Source organism: Nicotiana tabacum, chromosome 15 (assembly GCF_000715075.1).
Source record: "Nicotiana tabacum cultivar K326 chromosome 15, ASM71507v2, whole genome shotgun sequence".
NCBI classification, from domain to species: domain Eukaryota; kingdom Viridiplantae; phylum Streptophyta; class Magnoliopsida; order Solanales; family Solanaceae; genus Nicotiana; species Nicotiana tabacum.
The window spans coordinates 7,556,104-7,580,340 of record NC_134094.1 but is presented as its reverse complement, the minus strand read 5'-3'; the positions used below and the strand labels follow the sequence as shown (position 1 = coordinate 7,580,340).

The following is a 24,237-nucleotide window of genomic DNA, read 5'->3' as shown; positions in this document are numbered from 1 at the left end:
TGCCAGAATTTGAGCTAGGGCCTCCTGAAGGCCTGGAATCACAATAGGCACAAGTGGTGCCTGAGTTGGTGCATCAACAACTGGAATCTGGTCCTTATCTGGGATAACTGGTGGATTTGCAGGTACTGCCCCAGATGATGTGCGGGCTGCACCTCTGCCCCTACCTCGGCCTCTACCGCGACCTTGGCATCTATCGCGACCTCGACCTCTCATGGCCCTGGCTAGTGGTACTGGTGGTTGTCCATCCTGTCCGGTAGTACGAGTCCTCACCATCTGTGAGAGAATGAAATAATAGATGTTTAGTTACTAGAATCAACAGATTCGCACGACAAGAATTCAAGAATGTGAAATTTTTCCTAAAGGTTCTGCAGCCTCTCGAAGATAAGTACAGACGTCTCCGTACCAGTCCACAATACTCTACTAAACTCGCTCATGACTCGTGAGACCTATGTAACCTAGGCTCTAATACAAACTTGTCACGACCCAAAACCTAACCCATCGTGATGGCGCCTATCGTGGTACTAGGCAAGCCGACACATTTCCAAAACACATCGATATTTCATTTAAAAGATAAGTCAAAGCTTTACTTTACTAGAATCTTCATTAAAGAGTTCAAACCAAAATAAAAAATTAAAATGCAGAAAAGATAACCCGACATCGGGGTGTCACTAAGTCATGAGCAACTACTACAAACTATCTGATAACATCACCACTAGCATAGTCCGGTAAAAAAACATCCAATACAACTAAGGGGAAGATAAGGAAGGAGAAAAACAGGGTTGCGATCGCCAGGCAGCTACCTTGCTATCTCCGATGATCCGCTACTGAATATATCAACAACCGTTAACGTGGCCAGAAATGGCTGGATTTGCACACAAGGTGCAGGGAGTAACATGAGTACACCAACTCAGTAAGTAACAACAGTAAATAAAGGCTGAGAAGTAGTGACGAGCTAGATGCAAGTATAGTTCATATCACAAAAATTCCGTAAAGTACAACATGCTTTAAAAACCAGTGTTTAAGTCAAATCAGCTTGTTTAAATAAAACCAATAAAAATATCTTTCAGCAGTTCTCAAACAAGGACTCAAAGCAGCTATGAGCACACATGATGAAATCATATACCGCCCCACGGGCAAAATATCACTCAGCCCTCCCAATCACTCCAACCTCACAATCACTCCAACCTCACAATCACTCATGCCTCCCAATAGCACATGCCTTCCAATCACTCAGCACTCGGCACTCACACTCAGTAGGTACATGCGCTCACTGGGGGTGTTCAGACTCCGGAGGGGCTCCTACAGCCCAAGCACTATAATTTGTACGGTCAACTCATGTGCTGCACGGACAACTCATGTGCTAAGGTACAATACCTCACAAACAGGCCATCAGCCTCACTCAGCGATAAACCTCTCCAGTTTCTCGGGCTTTCAGAAATCAAAGAAATCAGCCCAAACAACATTAACATAATGCAATAAATAAAATAACAGATACTAAGTTATGATGTAAGAATGCATGAACATGACTGAGTACTGGATATCAACTAAAGCAGTGAAAGGACAGCAAGAAACGACCTCTAAGGGTCCAAACAATACTGGCATAAGGCCTAGACATGGTATCTAGCGTGATTTACAGTAAATCTTTCTAAAGCACATAAAGAGCATATAGCTACAACAAGTTGTTCAACTTTACAGTTGCTACGGGACGGGCCAAGTCACAAATCCCCAATGGTGCACTCACACACGCCCATTACCTAGTATGTGTGTCACCTCCAAATAGTCACATGACACAAAAATTCGGGGTTTCATACCTTGAGAACTAGATTTACAGCCGTTACTTACCTTAATCTGAGCAAATCTCTACTCTGCAATGCCCTTGCCCTCGAATCGGCCTCCGAGCATCCCGAATCTAGCCACAAACAGTACAATACCATTAATATATGCTAAAGTAATCAATTCCAAAAGGAAACTACTAAATTAGACTCAAAACCTGAAATTTGCTCAAACCCGGCCCCTGGCCCACGTCTCGAAATCAGACAAAAGCCACAAAACCCAAAAGCCTACTAAATTTCCTCAAATCTGACAATAAAAGCCCCTTTAAAACCTCAAAATTCCATCTCAAGAACTCTTCCAATTTTCCCCTAGTTTTTCACCCCAAATCACAATTTGGATGACAAAAATCAAGATATAATCAAGGAATTTAACCAAACTCAAGTGAGAAACACTTACCCCAATCAACTCCCTGAAAATCCCTTTAAAAATCGCCTAAATCCGTGGTCTCTAGCTCAATATATGAAAAATGGGTTCAAAGTTCAAACCCTCGATTTTTAAATTTAACACTGCTGCCCATATTTCCTTCTTCGCAAACGCAGAAGTACACTCGCGTTCGCAAAGCACAACTCCCTCTGCCCATAAATCCCTTATACGTGAACGCGATCTACCACTCGCGAACGCGAATCTTTAGTGAACTTTCTCTTCGCGAACGCCACCTCACCCCCGCGAATGCGTAGACCAAATGAATGGGGTCCCCAGCTGCCTCTTCTCTTCTTCGCGAACGCGTTACTCATCTTGCGTCCGCGATGCACTCTACTCCTAAACCTTCGCGAATGCGTCCCTTACTTCGCGAACGCGAAGAACAATTCTTCCTAAATCTCCAGATACTCTTCGCGAATGCGAGACCTACCTCGCGAACGCATAAGAGGAAACCAGCAACAACAAAAACCAGCAGATCAGCTATCTCTCAAAGGCCATAATTAGTTCGTTAACCACCCGAAACTCACTCGAGACCCTCGGGACCTCAACCAAACATATCAACATATCCCACAACATCATACAAACTTAGACAAATCATCAAATCACTCAAAACAACATCAAAACACCAATTTACACTCGGATTCAAGCCTAATGACTTCTAAACTTTCGAATTCCATCAACGATGCCGAAACCCGCTAAACCATGTCCGAATGACCTCAAATTTTACACAAAAATCAAAAATAACACCACAAACCTATTCCAACTTCCGGAATTCCATTCCGACCCCGATATCAAAATTTTCACTACCGACCAAAATCGCCAAAATTCTAACTTTCGCCAATTCAAGCCTACTTCTACCACGGGCCTCCAAATCTCATCCAAACGCGCTTTCAAGTCCAAAATTACCCAACGGAACTAACAGAACCATCAAAATTCAAATTCGAGGTCATTTACACATAAGTCTACATCCGGTTGACTTTTCCAACTTAAGCTTCTACTTTAGAGACTAAGTATCTCAATTCACTCTGAAACCACTCTAGACTCGAACCAACTAACCCGATATATCAATATATAGCTGAAAAGCACAAAAGAAAGCAGAAATAGGGAAAATGGGGCTATAACTGTCGAAACGACCAGCCGAGTCGTTACATCCTCCCCCTCTTAAACAACCGTTCGTATACGAACGGGACTAGAAACATACATGGAGTCTCAAATAGGTGTGGATATTTGCTCCGCATCTCCCGCTCGGTCTCCCAGGTGGCCTCCTCTACAGGCTAACCTCTCCGATGCACTTTAATTGAAGCTATATCCTTTGACCTCAACTTCCGAATCTGCCGATCCAAAATGGCCACCGGCTCCACATCATACGTCATATCACTCTCATTAGTTCTGTTGTCCATGAAAAACTTGACATGCATTTAATGGATTTCGTTACAACCTACCTTTACGACTCACTTGATAATGAGATATACATAAAATATTTCGAGGGATTTAAAATACTTGACGCACATAATTCAATGTCCCGAGAAATATTTTCAATCAAATTGCAAAGATCTTTGTATGATCTAAAGCAATCGGGACGAATGTGGAATAACCATCCTAGTGAGTATTTATCAAAGGAAGATTATATAATTGATGTCATTTGCCCATGTGTTTTTATAAAGAAAAGAGTATCAAAATTTGTTGTACTTTACGTATATGTTGATGACATAAACCTTTTTGGAAATCCTATAGAACTCCAAAAGGCAATTGATTATTTAAAGAAGGAATTCGAGATGAAAGATCTTGGAAAGACAAAATTATGTCTTGGTTTGCAAATTGAACATTTGGCAAACGGAATTTTTGTTTGTCAATCTACCTACATAGAAAAGGTATTGAAATAATTTTACATGGATAAAGAACATCCACTAAGTACTCCGATGGTTGTTTGATCACTTGATGTGAATAAGGATCCATTCCGACCTCAAGAAAAGAATGAAGAGCTACTTGGTCCTGAAGTACCATATCTTAGTGCAATTGGTGCACAAATATATCTTGTTAACACTACAAGGCTTGAGATAACTTTTTCAGTTAATGTCTTAGCAAGATATAGCTCTACTCCTACAAAGAAATATTGGCATGGAATCAAACACATACTTCGGTATCTAAAAGGGACTACCGATATGGGCTTATTTTATGGAAATAATTGCAGTTCCGATCTTGTTGGTTATGCCGACGCTGGTTATTTATCTGACCCACACAAGGTTCGATCTCAAACAGGCTATGTGTTTACATGTGGAGGCACTGCCATATCTTGGCAATCAATTAAGCAATCAATCGTGGCTACTTCATAAAATCATGGTGGGATAATTTCTATTCATGAAGCAAGTCGAGAATATGTATGACTAAGGTCTATAATACAACTTATTTGAGAAAAATAAGGTTTGAATTGTGACAAACTACCCACGATTTTGTATGAAGAATATGTAGTATACATAGCCCAATTGAAGGGAAGATTCATAAAAGGAGATAAGACAAAGCACATTTCACCAAAGTTACTTTTCACACATGATCTTCAAAAGAATGGTGAAATTAATGTGCAACAGATTCGTTCAAGTGATGATATGGTTGATTTGTTCCCAAAATCTCTACCAATGTCAACCTTCAATAAAATAGTGTACAAGATTGGGATGTGAAGGCTCAAGGATGTGAATGCTCTCATCAAGGGGAGTTAATATGCGTTGTACTCTTTTTCCCTTATAAGTTTTTGTTCCACTAGGTTTTCTTTGCAAGGTTTTTAACGAGGCAACCAAAAGGCGTATTTTTAAACATGCGTACTCTTTTTTCTTCTCTAGAATTGTTTTCCATTGAGTTTTATTTTACATAAGGTTTTAACGAGGCATATTATCTGTTGAATAGACATTCAAGGGAGAGTGTTATAAATAGAATTTTATTTAAGGTGAATGTCTATATTTTAGAAAGATTCTAAGGTTTGTTACTTTGTGGCTGTTTTACCCTCAAAATTGTATAACAATTAAATTTGTAAGTGGTTATAAGAATACGCGGATCAACTTATCACAAAGCGGTAAATTAAGTTACTATTGAATAAATAAAGATAAAATAAATTTAAACCACACGAGTTGGATAGTTTTAGCCTTAGTGAAATAGCCACTCTCGAGCTGAGCTCACCACGATCGGTACAGATAAAAAAGAACAAGAGCTAAAGACAGAGAAAATAATAATATATTGCTTTTGAGTCCGTGTTACAATGTCATATTAGACTCCCTTTATATAGTAGGGGAGTCCCACTTTAGGTACAACTCTATAAAAGGTAAAAAATCTTCTGATTCACTGATTGTCGATTCATTATTGATACGTGCCGAGATCCTCGCCGTAATATTCGGCCGGTCACAGATATTTCGACTTTCTGTTGTCTATGCTAGATTGTTTGACAATGTTCTTCGAAGTTGTTCGAGGTCAGGATCGATTCTGGGACCAATGCCTCAATATTCTCGAGGGCAGGCATCATGCCCCCCAGGTCCTCGTTTTTCGGAGAGTAAATGACGAGAAACGACATGAGCTTCCAATTATCACTCCGACACGTCGTGACAGAAACGACAAAATATCCGAAATATCTCGTCAGTCAAGTTCTAATGGCATTAAATGCATGTCAACCGTCGGTCGGCCGTCCCTGGACGTGAAACGCCGATGAACTACTATAAATACCCCCTCCTTTGTTCATTTTTACTTTACATCAAACCTTCTACCCCCATACCTTTAGGATTTCAATACTCTTTAGCACTTTTACCCCGGTTATTCGAGGTCCTTTGCAAAAATGTTTACCCATCTTCTTCTCAAGCCAACAAGTCTAACCCTTCAACTTTCTTTCTTTCTTTATTCATCTTTTTGATATTTTCCTCCATCTTCATCTTCTAAAAGAATGGCAAAGACTTCCAAAATCGTTCCCCAGAAAGAATCTCTTTCCACTTCGCGTGCGGCCGTTGATGAACTGACGAGCGCAAAACACACACTTAAATTGTACTCACTAGTCAAAGATAATATAGTATAATATCGTGTCCACATGGATTGGATTTAAATAGTATTCTCGTAGTTTCTAGCTTTATTGCTATTCAAGAGGATCAACAGTTGAGATTTGTATAATTAATAATAAAATTTAACTAAGAATCTAAAATCTACAGCTATTGACTTATGACTATCGAAACAAGGAATAAGTAATTAAGGTTATCAGTGGAAGAGGATAGGTTTTTCACAGAATAAGTGCAAGATAATTGTCTAGGATCTAACTCTAGATAATTCACTTCTATTGTTCAAGTGAGCCTCTCGAATTCACTCTATTATTAGTTCAAACGTTCAGCAAAAACTCCTCTCTCGATTAAGTTTTAACCTCATAAGATGAACCGAATTAAGCACTATAAAGATATGCAAGAATGCGTAGTGGATCGGTCTTTAGGAAAACCTCTTTCGATTATTCTCCTAACTAGATTTAATCAATGATTCAACTAGCCTCTTTCGATTACTTAGACGAATCTATGAACTCAACCAACAATATAATGCAAAGATATCACAAGTTATGCCTCTTTCAATTACAAGAACAAGTGAATATAGATAGAGTTATAATACACAAATAATCATCAATACACCAAATCCATCAAAATCCCAAAAGGATCTACTCCATAGACATGGATAAGTTCTAAATTATAGGAAAACATAAATTCAATCCAAAGCCGTATCTTGAGTGAGGAAGGAATGATGAAATCCTTGTGCTTGTGTTCTTCCAAATCCTCCTTAGCCTCCTTAGGTCAAAAATGTGTCAAAAGTCCCTAAAATGGTATTTTCCTGTGTATTTAAGCCACCCCCCAATAATCCATGGACGGAATTACCCTTTTTACCGGAATTGGGAAGTCACTCAAACATATTTGGGCTACCTCGCCGCATGACACGCCGCCCCATACGGCGCGCATGTAGGAAATTCTAGAACGTGCCAAAATATGATTTCTGGCCACTTTTTGCACTAGCGCACGGGGCATGTCGCGGGGCGGTAGTGAAAATTGTTTCCAGAAATGAGTTTTTCAAAATTTTGACATCCAGACTTGATTTTCGACCCCCGAACGTGATCTCAGATTAATTGCTTAGGCTTCTACTCAGAATTCAAAGCTCCAAATAGCTTGAATTAGCTCCACAATATCTACATAATGCGAAATCACTTCTACAAGGTATAAAACACACAATAAGTGCAAAACCACTACCAATTAAAGCTCAACACAAGTAAAGTGCAGTGAATTAGAGTGTAATAAGCGACTAAAATACGAGATTATAGCCTGTTATCATAAACCAGTACTCGAACCCCCTCTAAAAATGTCCATCCTCGGGGGATGCTCGATCAACGTCGATTTCAAGGTTGAAAAGCCTTCTTCCGTACAGGGCCGGTGTGAGGAGGTCTCGAGATACATATGCTCGATTACTGAATAGGTCCTCCCTACAGTCCAAAAAGACTGCAACTGGGCCGATAAAGACATAGTGGTCCCCGACCCCGAAGAAGCCATTACCACCTATGTCGAGGGATATCTAAGTGTTTACACTTATCCTTTTACATTGGGTCCGGTAGACCCCAGTCATTTTGGATTTCTGCAAGAGGTACATCGTGTTCCTAGGCCAGATTCATCCATCACTCTGGAGGATCGTGATCTTCCTCCAATTTTTTGTGAACAAAATCGATGGGTGCTCGTTCACCATTGATCATCTACTATACTTATACAGTCCCCGAATCTTCCGGGGGGACTGATAAAGCTTGTGCGTCGGGCCAGTAAAGCCACGTTCTCAAGTATTGATGAGGACTGGGATCGAGCTTGGCAAGGCCATTTTGTCCGAGTGAGGACTTCAGACTTGATCCCGGCTGAGTGCAGGCCATTCCTCGAGAAGTGGAATACGTCACGAAAGTAGAACTTATTTTAGAATGCTGAATTTATACTTACTTCTCTTTTCCTTATCGGTGCTTTGTGGTGGTGCAGCTGTTGCTCGACTCCCAAATGTTGTCCCTCGACTCAAGTAGTGGGTCGAGGGTATCGTTTCAAAAATGCCCTACTCAGACCATTCGTGGCGCAAACTCTCGAAGGGCCGTTGGGAGGCCCGTTCCCATGCGAGACTTTTTTCCTGAGTAGGTTGTATTAGGATTCTCCTTTTAACATTAATCCCTTACTCCCTTTACTTCTTTTTGTAGGCTTATCTAAGGATGTCGAACTTAGGCCTCCAGTCGGTAGAGAGAAAAAGAAAACAAAGAGAAACCTGGTGCGCAAGTCAAAAGAAACACCAACTCCCGAGCACCAGCTTCAGATTTGCTCTATCGGTTAAGGGACGAGTCTGAGAGAGAAGAACCTTTTGTTCTGGAGTCCCGCGAGCCATCTCAGCTCGAAGATCAGGGGGCTCTAAACCAGAAATCCGTGAGGCCGATCTGCCTCAAGCTAGGGAGGTCGATGAGGAGACCGGGGCCGAGGCTTCCCGAGATGCGGGCAGTGCCTCGAAGGAGGCATTTGGCATGATAGACATCACCGAGTCACCCTCATTTACCGATTCCTTGTAAAACAAGGCACAAATGGTGAAAGAGCGCCCTAATAAGGGGCCCACAAAGCAGACGACCCCCTCCGCTGCTTTTTGATGTCGCAAATTCCACCACCACGGAGGACGTCACCGGATTAGGTAACTTAGAGGTACCAAGGAAAAGTCCATCCTCGGGGTAGGTAGGCAGGCCTATCTCAAGCCCGAAAATGATCAAGTGGTTCCCTGCCTCGAGTGTGGATCCTGATCTGAAGTGGTCCATTAACATCACTATTCCGGAGGATGCCTGGGTTCTTTCCGCCCCCGTAGGGGTGGCCAGTTATCATTACCAAGCCAAAATGAACAAGGTAGATGTGCCCTACCTATTCAATGAAGCACAACAGGCGTTGAACCGAGTAACCCTAGATAACTCCTGGTGATTTCAATTTCTCCTTTGATACTTGAACTAATTCATTGATAATACTAACATTTTTCTTCATATTTGTAGGCCTCAGTGCTTTACCACAAAACGTTCCTCCGGTATCGGGATGAGCTGAACCAACTCGAAGTCGAAGTCAAAGAGCTTGTTGAGAAGAGAGATACGTACAAACTTCTAAGCGAGCAACGTGAAGGAGAGGCTAAGAGCCTTTAAGCTAAGTTGGAAGCGGCTCGGAAAGAACACGCCGACCTAGTTGAACAGGTAAAAATCTTTGAATTTAGTGATGATGAGATAGATACGGTGACTAATGGTCGGAACCTGCATGTCCAACAAAATATTGATCGAATTGACCAACTTCGAGCCGAGATAGATGCGATCAAGGTCGAGGACGAAGAGTTGAGAGGCAGGATGGACCACCTGGCCTCGAAAAAAGAGACTGCCAGGGAGTAGTTGACCTCGATGGAGGCCCAACTTAGAGTGACGAGGGAGAAGATGTAGGCACAGTCCTAAAAAGCTAAGGAGCTCCAGTCTAAGCTAAGCTAGGCTGTTGCCGATCGAGAGGCCCTTGCCAAAGAGCTTAAAGTGGCCAAGTCGGTGGTTGAAGTAACTAAAGCCAATGCCGATGAGATGGTGGACCAATATAAATCCAATGTCGAGGCAGCCCAGGAACACCTGAAAGATATTGTCAAATACGAGAAGTGGCAGTCCCGAAGGGAGCCCCTCAAGGAAATTCATGCTCGGGGTTTTGATTTGTTGCCCGAGGTCGAAAGTGCTAAGGGGTTCGAGGCCGAGGCCAAGAAATTGGCGTATCCCGAGGATGAAGATGACTCCGAAGATTCAGGCAAATTCGGCGGCGGAGAAGACTCCGATAGCCCCGGTGATGAGGCGGGCTCCGGTGGAGACCAAGCCGTTTAGGTGCCTTATAAAGTTTTCCTTATTTTTGTACCTTTGTACTTTTTTGTCGAGGTCGTTTGGCCTTTGTAAAGATCTTTATATATATATATATATATATATATATATATATATATATATATATATATATATATATATATATATATATATATATAAAGGCCCTTTTTCCTTTCGACAAATTTTAAGCTTGTTTCCTTTTGCACTTTTCTTTATGCTTGTAAAGATATCGAATGCCTTAGCACGTAATAATAAAGTCTTGTTCAGAGGTTCGAACAGGCCTTGCTCTCGATATTATTTTGCTTAAGACTTGTGGGGGGCTTGGTATGACCAGAAGCTTTTCCCAAAGTACTAAGAATATTTTAGATTACAATTTGCCGATGGTAGCCTTTTGAACTGGTTTAGAAAATTTGAAGGCCTTATGTTTTGGTTACGGATCTCGAACATCTTCGCCCCATTCTAAGGCGGCTGTAGCCTTTCTAGTTTGGGTGTTTCCTAGTAGGATTGTTACCCTGAGTCGTCCGGTCTTAACCGAGACAACCGTCCCCGAATGGGATTGGCTGTAGCCTTAAAAGTTCAGGCACTACCTAATAAGCTTTGTGCCCCCGGGCTTCATTATCCCGGGTCGTCCGAACCTTCCTTGGGCGGAATTCCCCATGTGAGGTGGCCCTTGGGCTCGATGTCTTTAGGGGATCAAATATAAGAAAGAAAACATTTTCAAGGGACAAAATATTTATCCACAAGGTAGAAACTTCCTTTCATTTTTGTGAGTAATATACAAAGTTACACATGTGTTCAAGCTTTGTGTCCGGGCTCGGGCGGTGTATGTGGGCACGATTCATTTGACTGTTGAGTCCTTATAGTAAATCCTATCGATCGAGCCTAGACTATTCGAGCACAAAGTTTCCTTCCTTGCCAAAATCATTATCCGAGAGTGATGCCCCCCAGTGTTCGAGGCCAATCATAGAGAAGCCTCAGATATTGTTGATGTGATCCTTGACATTGGTTCAAAAATGGTCTTCAATTCTTAGTTAGCACGATCCACTGTTGCCTCGTTAGAAACCTTGTCAGGAAACCCATTTGGGACAAAACAGGTTCAAGGGAAAAATAGTGCAACGCGTGCTTTCAGGCCTAAAACATTATATCGTTCTTTGACGGTCACCTGCAAGTATTAGTCCAAAATGTAAATAAATAAAAGAAGTAAATGGGGTCGTACCTTATTAGTAATATCGTTTCAAGTGAGTTATATTCCAGTTGTTCGGTAGTCGCTCACCGTTCATTTCTCCTAGTTTGTACGACCCTTTTCTGGTGATCTCGATAATTTGATACAGACCTTCTCAGTTCGGCCCTAGCTTCCCTTCGTTCGGGTTCCGAGTGTTTAATGTGACATTTCTTAACACTAAGTTCCCGACATTGAACTGTCGAATGTTGGCTCTTCGATTGTAATACCTCTTGATCCGTTATTTTTGTGCGGCCAACTGGGCGAGGGCTACTCCGCACCTTTCATCTAACAGTTCCAGGCTCGTATGCATGGCCTCGTTGTTTGATTTTTTGATTGCATATCAGAACCTGAGACTCGGTTCTTCAACTTCGACCGGTATTAGAGTTTCGATACCGTAAACCAACGAGAATGGGGTAGCCCCGGTACTGGACTTCGAGGTCGTACGGTATGCCTATAAGACTTCGGGCAAGATTTCTTTCCATTTTCCTTTAGCGTCGGTCAATCTATTTTTGATGTTTTGGAGTATGGTTTTGTTCGTGGACTCTGCTTGCCCGTTCCCACTAGGGTGATAGGGTGTTGACGGAATTCTTTTGATCGTATGATCTTCGAGAAACTTGCTTACTTTACTGCTAATGAATTGCTTCCCATTGTCACACACGATCTCGGTCGGCATTCCGAACCGACATATTATGTGGTACTAGATGAAATCAAGGACTTCCTTCTCCTTGACTTTCTCAAATGCCTGGGATTCCACCCATTTAGAAATATAGTCAGTCATAAACAATATAAATTGAGCCTTACCGGGTGCCTATGGAAGGGGGTCGACGATGTCCATCCCCCATTTCATGACAAGACCAAATGTAGTAGCTCCCTGGGCAGATGAATCATTAGAGCATGCCTTTGACATCCATCATATTTTTTGTACGAACTCCTTCGCACCTTTTTCCATGTCGATCCAATAGTAGTTGGCTCTGATTATTGTTTGAACTAATGATTCGATGCCCGAATGATTTCTGCAGGTGCCTTCATGGATTTTTCTCAGAACATACTCGGTGTCTCCTGGTCCTAGACATATTGTGAGTGGGTCCTTGAATGTTCTCTGGAATAATGTACCATCTTCGGACAAGCTGAACCGGGCCGCCTTCGTACGCAGAGTCCTCGATTTCTTAGAGTCCGAGGGCAGTTTTCCGATCTTCAGATATTCTATATATTTGTTTCTCTAATTCCAAGTTAGGCTTGTTGAGTTTATCTCAGCGTGACCTTCTTCCACTACCGATCTCATGAGTAGTACGATCTCCCTGAGTTGAACTCATTGTCATTGACCGACGATTCCAACTTAGCAAGGGCATCGACCTCACTGATGTAACATTACCTGCAATTTATCTAGGTATCTTTGCATTCGTTTCTCTCTGACTTCGAACGTCACATTAACTTGGTTCACCACAAAGAGGGAGTCGCACTTAGCTTCGATCACCTCTGCCCACAAGCTTTTAGCTAGTTTGAGACCTGTAATCATGGCCTCATACTCGGCCTCATTGTTAGTTAATTTTACAATCCTAATAGATTGTTTAACTACATTACCTGCAGGTGGCTTCAATAGAATTCCAAGTACAGACCTATTTGCGTTCGAGGTGCCATCCGTAAAGAGGGTCAAGACTCCCGAAGAAGTGCCCGAGTTTAACAACAACTCTCTTTTGACCTCGGGTATTAGGGCCGGCGTAAAGTCGGCTACAAAGTCTGCCAAAATTTGACATTTAATAGCAGTCCAAGGCCGATATTTGATATCGTACCCGTTGATCTCTGCGGGCTGTTTGGCCAACCGTCCCGAGAGCTTCGGTTTATGCATTACGTTCCTTAATGGGTAAGTGGTTACGACACATATGGGGTGACATTGAAAGTACAGTTTCAGCTTCCTAGAGGCGCTTAGCAAGGCGAGCGCCAATTTTTCTAGGTGAGGGTATCTAGTTTCGGCCTCACCTAAAGTCCTGCTAACGTAGTAAATTGGAAATTTCCTACCTTTCTCTTCCTGGACTAGGACTCCACTTATCGCTATCTCTGATACTGCCAAGTACAGGTATAGTTGTTTGTCTGTCTTCGGTGTGTGAAGCAGTGGTGGGCTCGTTAGATATCACTTGAGCTCCTCCAAGGCTCGTTGACAATCCAGGGTCCATGAGAAGTTACTTTTTTCTTCAACAGTGAGAAGAACCGGTGGCTCTTGTCGAAAGACCTCGAAATAAATCATCCCAAGGCGGCTATGCATCCGGTTAACCTTTGTCCGGCCTTCACTTTGTCCACAACAGTGATATCTTCGACGACCTTGATCTTATCGGGGTTGATCTCAATTCCCAGGTTGGATACCATGAATCTGAGGAATTTATCGGACCCGACTCTGAATGCACATTTCTCCGGGTTCAGCTTCATATTGTATTTCTTCAATATGCCGAAGGTTTTCTACAAATATTTCAAATGGTTCTCTGCTCGCAGGGACTTAACCAACATATCGTCAATGTAAACCTCCATTGATTTTCCTATTTATTTTTCGAACATCAAATTTACTAGGCATTGGTAAGCGTCGCCAACATTTTTTAGTCCGTACGGCATCACGTTATAGCAGTAGGTGTCGTACTTGGTGATGAAGGAAGTTTTTTCCTGATCACCCGAGTCTATCCGAATTTGGTTGTACGTGGAATAAACGTCGAGAAAACTGAGGATCTCGTGGTCGGCCGTTGCATCGATCATGCGATCGATGTTAGGAAAAGGGAAAGAGTCCTTGGGACACGCTTTATTCAAGTCTTTATAGTCCACACACATTCTTAAGTTGTTCCCTTTTTTGGGACTACTACTACGTTTGCTAACCAGTCTAGGGATTTAAGCTCCAGGATGGACCCTATTTTAAGAAGTTTAGATACCTCAGCCTTGATGAAAACATGTTTGACCTCGGACTAGGGTCTCATCGTATGCTTGACCGGGTGTAACTTCGGGACCAGACTTAGCCTGTGAGAGGTAATTTCCGGCGGGATCCCTGTCATATCAAGGTGAGACCAAGAAAAATAATCTTCGTTAGCTATAAAAAATTGAATGAGTTTTTTCCTGAGCTCAGGATTCAACCTCGTGCCCAGATATACCTTTCGATCAGGTAAGTGTTCGATCAGTACGACTTGCTCCAGTTCCTCAACCGTTGATTTGGTAGTATCGGAATTGTCGGGAGCTATGAAAGACCTGGTAACCCAGTAGTCATCGTCCTCACCTATCTCCTGCTTCTCTAATTGGGATGGAGTCGGTGTCAGTAGTTGCTATTTGGTTTCTCCATTGGTGACCGGACCCACCTCCTTTGGTGTCGAAAGTGTGGATATAGGGACCACCTCATCAACCACGAACATCTCTTTTGTGGTCGGGTGTTCTCCATAAACTATTTTTATTCCTCCCGGCATCGGGAACTTCAACACCTGGTGCAGAGTCAAGGGTACCGCCCTCGTGTTATGAATCCATGGTCTTCCTAACAAAGCATTGTACCTCATGTCCCCTTCAATCACATAAAACTTTGTTTCCTGAACGGTTCTGGCGGTGTTCACCGGTAGTGTTATCTCCCCTTTAGTGGTCTCACATGCCATGTTGAACCCGTTTAGGACTCGGACAGTAGGCACGGTCTGATCTTGTAGGCCGAGCTGTTCTATGACCCTCGATTTGATGATGTTGGCCAAGCTACCTAGATCAATTAACACACACTTAACTCAAGATCTATTTATAAGTAATGATATTACTAGTGGATCTTTGTGGGGCTGTACGATCCCCTCATCATCTTCGTCGTTGAAGGACAAGGTTCCCTCCGACATGTAATTTCGAGTCCATTTTTCTCGTGTGATTGATACTTTGGCGCGCTTTAGCATCGGCCCCTAGGGAATGCCGACCCCACTGATGATCATGTTAATGACGTACTGAGGGTCCTCCTGCTCAATCTGTTTACTAGAATATCTGTTCCTGAAGTAGTTCTTGGCTCGATCGCTCAGGAACTCTCGGAAGTGTCCGTTTTTGAATAATCGGGCTACTTCCTCTCTTAATTATAGGCAATCTTTTGTTTTGTGGCCGTGAGTGCCATGTTATTTGCACATTAGGTTAGGATCCCTTTGGGCTGGATAAGAATGTAGAGGTCGAGGTCATTTGGTATCTTTGATGCGTCCGATGGGGGATACGATGGTGGCGGCATCGACTTTAAAGTTGCAATCCGATAGCCTTGGCACCTCCTTATGCTCAATGTGCCTGTCGAAACTATTTTTTCTTATGAGTCCCCGATTGCTTTGACCCCGATCACTCATTCTTTCACTTTTTATGGGTTTTCACCCAACTCGGCCACCTCTTTGTCTTTATTGTATGTCTGCTACTGATCCATGTTCGACCTCGGTTCAGGATCAACGTCTCTACTAACTTTGTCGACGGCTCTGACGGGGTCAAAAGACCCGGAAGGGCCCCCGAATTGATCATCTTCGACCCTGATATTTGATTGATACCGATTATGCACATTGGCCCAAGTAACACCCGGGTACTCCACCGGATTTTGTTTCAACTGTTGTGAAGGCAACGAGCTTCGAGCATTGAGTCCTTGGGTGAAGGCTTGAACGGCCCAGTAGTCCGTGACCGAAGGCAAGTCCATCTGTTCCATTTGAAACCGGGACATGAATTCCCTGAGCATTTCATTATCCATATGTTTCACTTTGAAAAGGTATGACTTCCTAGTTTCGACCTTGATTGCCTTGGCGTGTGCTTTTACAAAGGAATCTGCAAGCATAACAAATAAGTCAATAGAATTAGGAGGTAGGTTGTCATACCACATCATAGCTCCCTTGGATAGAGTTTCCCTGAAATTTTTCAGCAGGACAAACTCGATCTCATCATCCTCCAAGTCGTTCCATTTGATGGCGCATGTATAGGAAGTCACATGCTCATTTGGGTCGGTCGTTCCGTTGTACTTAGGAATCCCGGGCATGCATAACTTATTTGGGATCGGCTTCAGGGCTGCGCTCAGAGGAAAAGGTTTTTGAATAAACTTCTTGGAATCTAGGCCCTTCAATATTGGAGGTGCTCCTTGGATTTGGTCGACCTTGGAATTGTAGGTTTCCACCTTTTTGTCATTTGCTTCAATTTCCTTCTCCCCCGATTCTATCCGTTTTATCAATTCTTCGAGCATTTTTATGATCTCGGGGTTGATCTCCGATTCATTTTCATTCGGCCTTTCCGTGATCGGTTCATTCTGCGGGTGATTTCCGGGGATGGCTCGGGCTCAACCCTGCTCGGCGCTCAGCTTTATTTTTGTAACTGGCCTATCACTGCCTATTGAACATGTAATATTTCGAAGAACACCCATAAATTCATCCCATCATTTTCACTGTTGTGTTTATTCTGGGAAATCGATCGGACTTCCTGGCACACACTGTTCTCAGGACTGGTAGGCAAATTTGTATTGATGGCCACATGCGAACTGGTGTCGATAGGGTCATCGACGGGAACTCTGCCGAGATCGACTGGGGGCACCTCGTTACCGGGTGCTACATTGTTGCTCTCGCCATGGTGGCTGGACTCGGCATCTATGTTTAGAGGGGGTTTGACATTTCGACTTTGACTTGGAATTGAAAACACTTCAAAGAACAATTGTAAAATAGGGTGTGTTACGAGAATTTGTATCAAATTGTCGCTATTGTCGTTAGCCCTACGGTGAGCGCCAAACTGTTTTATCCTCAAATCGGATAACAATTAAATTTGTAAGTGGTTTTAAGGATACGTGGATTAACTTGATACAAAGCGATAAATTAAGTTACTATTGAATAAACAAAGATAAAATAAATTCAAACCACACGAGTTGGATAGTTTCAGCCTTAGTGAAATAGCCACTCTCGAGCCGGGCTCACCACGACCGGTACATATGAAAAAGAACAAGAGCTAAAGACAAAGAAAATAATAATATATAGATTTTGAGTGCATGTTACAATGTCCTTCACGAATTATCAGATCCTCTTTATATAATAGGGGAGTCCTACTTTAGGTACAACTATATAAAAGGTAAAAAATCTTCTGATTGTCGGTTCCTTATCGATACGTGCCGAGATCCCCGCTGTGATATTCGTCCGGTCACGGATATTTTGGCTTTCTATTGGCTATGCGGGATTGTCTGACAATGTTCTTCGAAGTCGTTCGAGGTCAGGATCGATTCTGGGACCATGGCCTCGACATTCTCGAAGGAAGGCGTCATGCCCCCAGGTTCTGGCCCAGTGGGACTTTGGCTCGATTTCGATCCCTTGCCGCCATGTCTCGAGCCTGACTTATTTTGTCGAAGGTCGGGATGTACCATGAGCTCGATTTCACCCGCACACACTGGCTAACTTACTTTTCCCCTATAAATAGAGGGGTTCTATTCCATTGTAATTCATCCAAATCAATAAGAATTCTCTCTCTTTCTTTGCAATATTCTTCTTTATTGTTTCATTACACATGATTTATTTCTGTGTTATTAGCGTAGCCTATTTTTCAATCTATTATGTCCTTCCGGCTACACCTCCGGCCTCCTCTTGCCGTCTCAGGTAAATTTTTCCAATTCATATCCTCTCCCCACATCTGTCAATCTGTTATGGTTTGTACGTATCTGTATTTTTTTTCGTTTTTTTCCCTTTAGTTTGTTTCGATTATGATAAATTCATGTTTAGTACTCAGTTGAACCCAATATTTTTCATACATTGTATATTACCCCTCCATATCAATTTATGTAATGTTATTTGATATTTACTACGTCCCAAAATAATGATCTAACTTTAAACTTCTCATTTTATCCAGAATTTTTAGCCAAACAAATATTTGTGATTTGTTTTAGACCATTAATTTCCAAAGTTTTTTAAAAATTCGTGCACAGTCAAATGGCATAATTCAATAGTAATATTTTAGAGGTCAAATCCATCAAGTTTGACTACAATATTTAGCTTTCGTAGATTTTCATTTGAACAGGTGATTTTTGGTGTTTGTTTCACTTGCTATTATGCAAATATTGGAGTTCTTATCCTGACTAATTTTTAAAGATGACCTTTTTAACCTTTGAAATGAATAAAGTTTTTCAATATTTTATTTTCCACTCTTTGCAAGAAGTGATGTAGAACTAATGCCACCTACGTTTGGTGAATTTTTAGGTTTAGAAAGAGAGTTTAAGTTTTTAACTGTAATATAGTATTGCTGTGAGTTGCAGTTTGCTCTGGTGAGGAATAAAGATGGTCTTTTTAAATGCTATGTTGGTTACAAAGTTGGAATGCCATCTTCAAAAGGAAAAAAAAATCAAATGTCGTAGGTGTTAGATCTTATGGATATTTTATTATAAAGTGATCAATAGCACCGGCGAAGCTAGTATTCCCAAGGCTGTTCTAACTTGAAAAACGTAAAAAAAAGTTTCCAACAAAGAGTGTTCAATATATTGTATACCTTTAAAACTTAATATTTTACCTATATACGCAGTGTGATTTTCTGACGAAGCTAGAGTGTAGCTTCGCCCATGATCAATAGAATGATGAAGTTTATTTTTGTTCGAATTATCTCTTTAAGGAAGTTAAACTTGCAAAAATTTAGTAAGATTTTGATTGTTGTGGTTTATCTTAATTTGCTTTGACACTCTGGTGATTACATCTCATCTGTCTAATGTGAGCACCTAACGTTTGCCCCACATAGGAAATTACTCCTAAAAATAATTCAAAAATAATTTTAGTTGCTTTTTAGAATGCTAGGATTTTTTTTTATTTGTTTCCTATGAAGTTTATTTTTGTTCGAATTATCTCTTTAAGGAAGTTAAACTTGCAAAAATTTAGTAAGATTTTGATTGTTGTGGTTTATCTTAATTTGCTTTGACACTCTGGTGATTACATCTCATCTGTCTAATGTGAGCACCTAACGTTTGCCCCATATAGGAAATTACTCCTAAAAATAATTCAAAAATAATTTTAGTTGCTTTTTAGAATGTTAGGAGTTTTTTTTATTTGTTTTGCATTTATTCGCATTGTTCATGCATGCATATTTAGAAATATTTTAAATCATAAAATTCATCAAAAAATATTTTATCTTTCATTAATTGCATTTAGGAATTAATCATAGGTCAAAAGCATGATTAAAATAAAAGTCATTTGATTAATTGGCCAAAATGTGAATTTTAACAAAGTTAAGGGGATGGGCTACCAAGTCTTGAGCGATTTGGGCCAATCTTCAGCAGCCCAATGCCTGCATCCTGCATCACCCGCCCCAGTCCATTTTCTACCCGGTCCAAGTGCCTTAAGGCCTAAACAATACAACGACGTAGTATGTGGAAAAACTACGTCGTTTACCCTCCTCTCTTAGCTAAAACTACAAAAATCCTCCCCTTAATCAGATGAACGGACCCCCTCACCGCCGCCCCTCTCTTTCTTTTCTCTCTATCACAATTCACACAAGCTCATTCTCACCTCACCCTCATCTGAATTCACTGATTTTCCTTTTAAAAAGGCTGTGGAGAAGTTGCATCTGTTTCTGCTTGATTCTAGAGAATTTCTTTATTATTTCTGGGTTTTTGGCAAGCCGATTTGGTCTGCAATTCTGCTGTTAGCTGTTGGAATCATTGCTGAGCTCTAGTTGAGGCCATTTCTGACCTTTATTTCGTCTGTTCCCTAGTGTTTTCTCAGCTTTGAACTGGTAAGTTCAACATCTATGTACTCACATTTTCCTTTGAAATGACAGCCCCTATTCTCTATGAAATCTGGCATAATTTGTTAAACTCTCATGTATGGACTGTAATATGATTATGGACATGAATGCATTTGTCACGTAGTGTAATTAAAGTAGATGCTGAAATTTGGTTAATTCAAGATATGAACACCAGCATAAATGTAAGAATGACTATTGTAGTTGATTTTGAGATGTTTGAAATTAGCATTAAATCCTTTCAATTTAGAATAGCTGTTGTTTACAACCAGTGGCTATAACTGTAATAAGAGTAATGTTTCAACTCTATTAAGGGCTGAGTGGGCCTGCCACTATTCAGACGCAAGCCTAAAGTCACATGGGACTAAGGCTTCATTCGAGCCCAACCTTATTTTTTTATCCTAGCCCACCAATGCTAGTAATTTTAAATACTGTAACTTTGCTATCATGTGTTTTCCTTTGGATTCGAACACACTTGTTTGAAATTATCTCATTGTTTACCATCCTACATGCCAAATTCATAAAGCTGAGCGGTGGTTGTCGTGTGGACTCTAATAAATTGGCCAACAGATTCTCGTACACATGAGACATTTGAAATTACTTAGTTATTCAACATACAGTTTCTTTTACAAAGCATGATCCATAATCTCTTTGGCCTTGCACAACGAATCTCAAACTAGTTTAGAAAATAATTAACTTATGAATACTCGTAGAATGATTTAGACGCATTTTAATTTTACTATCGTGATTATGTACACGTTCGCGTGACATAATTATGATTCCCAAAATAATTCGAGGTACGCGTTCGTGCGACCTTGACCAAACAATCTTAAAATTAATAAAGTGTTATTAATTATGTACACGTACGCGTGACATGATTTTGATGCCCGAACAAAACGGATTTACATACGTGGTTCGTTTCAAGATTGTTCCATAACACCATAATTTAAAAGCGGTAAAAGGCAAAACGTACATAGGTTCTAAAACACGTAATTAACAATTAAGCCATGTATAATTGAAGCGACCGTGCTAAAACTACAGAATCCGGGAATGCCTAACACCTTCTCCCGGGTTAACATAATTTCTTACTCGGTCTTCTGTGTACGCAGACCATAAATAAGAGTCAATTTCCTCGATTTGGGATTTTAAAATAAACCGGTGGCTTGGGACACCATAACAAATATTCCAAGTGGCGACTCTAATTAAATAAATAATCCTATTTCGATTAATGTCACTTTAATTAGAAAAACTCCCCGATTCCTCGGAAAAAGGATGTGTGACACCTAAGCAGGTAGAATTACCTGATATTTGTACTGGTGGGAGATAGCAAGTACCCAATGAAATAGTCGAGGTGGGCTCTAGCTGGCCCGAGCATCACTGTCACTAAAAAGTAGTTTGATAGAAACTTAACCACAAATACAGAAGGTCTCAATGTTAGTGACTGATTTTTAGCAGGAAGGATTTACCTTGGTGCTTAGAATTGACTAGGTAATTCTATTTGCCCTTCAAGATGTGTTATATTTTCCTTATACTTTGGAGTTTTAGTGCCATGCGTTAGTCGAGTAGCCATGCCATTTAATTAGCAACCATAATATGGGAGCTGAAATAGTATTTCATTATACAGATGTGAGATTTAATGTTTATTTTGCGGTTTGCTTTATGTTTGAAATACAATTGACTCCTCTGTGCAACTTGATACTTAAAACAGAGATTCCAAAATTGAGGACTTCGGTCTTTAATTTAGTAGATTACTGAGTGTTATTTTTACTTACAAGTGAATTAGATAATATGAATATAAGTATATAAATGGGTTCTGGTAATCTCATCAAGGGGTTGTAGTATGCTCAGTCTCCTAGCCATACTTTTTTCTCTCTCTTCCTTCTGCAGAGAAACCATTTTTGGTGCATTGCAAAAGAATTCTAGCACCACTGATTCAGGAGTGACAGGGTGTTGTTAAAGCTGTTGAGCTTGATTTAAGTTTCAAGAAAGAGAAGCTCGCTTCTGTAGGGACCAAGAAAGAAAGAGATAAGGCAAAGATGGAAACTAAAGAACCCACAGGAAGTGAAGATCGTGATCTCAAGAGAAAGAAAGAAAGAGGTGCTGGAAAACAGCCTTAGAAGTCCAGTAAAGACAGGTGTGAGAATGCTGTTAAAAATGTTGTGAAGAAGAAAAATACATTGAAGAATGAGCGGAATACAATGCATGATGCACTTGTAGACACCAAAACAATTGCTCATAAAAGTGCAAGTGATACACATGACAGTGAGGTGGTTGAGACACTCAGCGAGGGCTCTGGTGGAAATGTTATAGCCGAGGAGAAGAGGAAGAAAAGGAAAAAGGAAAAGAGGAACAAAGAGGATGGACAGGTAGATATTGCGTCTGGAGTCAATCAAGGTGATGTTTCAACCATAGAAGAGATAGAAAATAGCAAAATAGATGATGCTAACATCAGAAAGAGGAAAAAGACAAAAGGACACAATTGTAAAGATCTTACACATGGAAAGAGTGAAAAAAGAGAGATTTTCAGGTGATGTTCAGGTTTTTTCTCCATCCGATGATCCAAGTGATGAGAAGCATGGAATTAACCAAGAAAAATTACTGTGCGGCAAATGGTTCACAAAAGAAGAAGATGAAATTGTCAAAGATGCTGTTTATAGATACATCGAGGTACATAACTTGGGTGGAGACGGGTTGCAAAAAGTGTTGGACTCTAAATTTATTCCTGAATTAAGGGGCTGCTGGAAAAAGATAGGGAAGGCTATACCATACAGGCCTTATATAGCAGTTTATAAACGTGCACAACGTTTGTTTAGAATGGGTGAGAAGGGTAAATGGACTGAAGAAAAGTATGAGATGGTACGAAAGTTCTATGGAGAACATGGGCCCAAGTGGAAGATCTTGGCTGATGAACTTGGGAAAGATAGGGTACATGTGGGAAATGCATGGCATAGGATAAAACTGGACAATCTCAAAAAAGGAAATTGGGCTCAGGAGGAGATCCAAAATTTGTTTGAATTGGTGAACGCTAATCTGCAACTGAAGCTTTTTGAAGAGAAGAAATCTAAGCATGGGATGTTACGGGATAATATTTGCTGGAGTGAAATTAGTGACAAATTGTCCACCAGGATTGCTCTAAATTGCTGCAACAAATGGTACAGACAATTAACATCACCGATGGTGGCTGCAGGTGAATGGGCAGATACTGATGACTATCGCCTAATTGATGCCCTTTTTGAACTGGATGCAAGCTGCATAGAGGACGTGGATTGGGACAATCTTCTTGACCACATGAGTGGAGAGTTGTGTCGAAAAAGATGGAACCAAATGGTTCGTCAGCTAAGTCAACATGAAAGTAAGTCATTTGCTGTACAAGTAGAAGTGTTAGCTAAGAGATACCGCCCGGATTTGGTTGGAGCGAGGGAGGCTTGGGATAGAAAACCAGTTGGCCCATGATATACCCATCATTCAGCATGGACATTCACATTTCTGTAGAGTAGATGCTCAGGGAACATGTATTCTAAGGCAGATCCAGGTGTTTGAATCAGTAGGTGGGGTATTCTGTACCCTTTACTTAGCAATCAGTTTGAAGCTAGCTTAGAAATATTTTTTTAAAATTTATTCAACTTTATATAGGTCAAATCGACTTCATCGAGTGCAGGCAGTCTGTACAGATCAGTCACTGAATGGACTGTTGTCTACAAACTTCCGCCGCTCTTTTTTCCTCTTTTTTTTTTGTTGGGTCTTTTTCCCTCTTTGTTAATGTAATTTGAAAGGTTTATGTAACATCTACAATGCTAGCTACTCGGTACCTATGCTGGTAGGATGTATGCCCGTGAAATTAATTGAGGTGCATGCAAGCTGACTCACTCCATCGTTATTAAACATAAGAAAACACGCATGTTTTGGAAGAAAGGAGGGTTCTCACAGTTTGATGTTGATAAATGATCTATTGTGTTAAGAGGTCAATCTATTCCTACTGCAGTCTGCAACTATAGATGACAGAATAGTATTAGCACAACTCCCACTCTTATATCCAAGTATTGATCGAAGCAATTTCAAGAAAAGGTCTTTCAACTGAGCTGCAAAGTGAATCACTTTCCTTTGATTAGTTGTACATGAGATAATGTCTTCTAATCAAGATTGATAAATGACTTGTATTCCTGATTTTATATGATGCTCTTTCCTTTTA

General features: G+C 40.9%; 1 pseudogene; it reads left to right on the top strand.

Moving 5' to 3' along the window:
• The first annotated feature begins 19,741 nt into the window (after positions 1-19,741).
• On the top strand, positions 19,742-23,743 carry LOC107807170 (uncharacterized; annotated as a pseudogene).
• Positions 23,744-24,237: the final 494 nt, after the last annotated feature.